Consider the following 1,148-nt stretch of genomic DNA (forward strand, 5'->3'; position numbering starts at 1 on the left):
GACCCTGCCTTCCCTAGCAACTGGGCCCTGCCTCCCCTAGCAACTGGGCCCTGTCTCCCCTAGCAACTGGGCCCTGCCTCCCCTAGCAACTAAGCCCGATGTCTTCCCTAGCAACCACATCCAGGAAACAGCTGGGAGGACCACGCCAACGAGCACTGCAAATGCTGCACAAGATGGCCCACCCAAACAACATTCCTACTATCTCTTTATTATCATGTTGGAACGTTTTTCTTTCCCCTTGTACCTTCATCGTTTCAAGAACTGTTTTTTTTATTTCTTAATGTTCACTCTTGAAGTAAAAATGGTTCCAGTTTGCGATCTCCCGCGCTCAACTGTGTTGGGAGGATGGCAATGTGGTGTCACAGTGCCTCACTGTGCTGGGAGGACCGCATTGCAGCTTGGGGTGTCACAGTGCCTCACTGTGTTGGGAGGACCGCATTGCAGCTTGGTGTCACAGTGCCTCACTGTGTTGGGAGGACCGCATTGCAGCTTGGTGTCACAGTGCCTCACAATGTTGGGAGGACCGCATTGCAGCTTGGTGTCACAGTACCCCACTGTGTTGGGAGGAGCTCATTGCAGCTTGGTGTCACAGTGCCCCACTGTGTTGAGAGGCGCTCATTGCAGCTTGGTGACACTGCCTCACTCTGTGGGGTGGATTTGTTTGCAGCTCATTGACACACTGCCTCAATGTGTTGGGATGGCTGCATGGCAGGTTCATGCTGTAGCACTCGTCCTTACTTTGGGAAGAACTTATAGCAGCTTCATTACTGATGGTATTGGCTGCTTCAAGGACGCTCATGTTAGTACGCCTGTCCTCCCAGCTGATGGGGAGAATTCTCCGAAACAGTCAGCACTGAAGCCATGCTCATCTAAAACCAATTCTGCTGGACTGGCCTCATGCTTGAGTTCCAAGGAAATTCTTTATTGCCCAGCCCAAGGAAGGCATTCTGATGAGACGAGTCATAGAGTTGCACAGCATGGAAACCAACCCTTCGGTCCAACTTGTCTATGCCAGTCAGATATCCTAAATTATTCTAGTCTTGGCCCAAATCCTTCTAAACTCTTCCTATTCATGTACCCAATCCACATGCCTTTTAAATATTGTAACTGTACCAGCAATCACCACTTCCTCTGGCAGCTCATTCCAT

At 50.4% G+C, this 1,148-nt stretch overlaps 1 protein-coding gene across 1 annotated transcript in view; it reads right to left on the reverse strand.

Moving 5' to 3' along the window:
- The window catches only part of si:dkey-19b23.7, a 17,512-nt gene extending 17,156 nt beyond the window's left edge, over window positions 1-356 (reverse strand). Inside the window, exon 1 of the mRNA XM_048620233.1 lies at window positions 245-356. The gene's annotated coding sequence lies outside the window, so the exon portion shown is untranslated. The remainder of the gene's footprint in view (window positions 1-244) is intronic.
- Window positions 357-1,148: the final 792 nt, after the last annotated feature.

The sequence above is a fragment of the Rhincodon typus genome, chromosome 45, assembly GCF_021869965.1.
Source record: "Rhincodon typus isolate 14 chromosome 45, sRhiTyp1.1, whole genome shotgun sequence".
NCBI lineage: Eukaryota > Metazoa > Chordata > Chondrichthyes > Orectolobiformes > Rhincodontidae > Rhincodon > Rhincodon typus.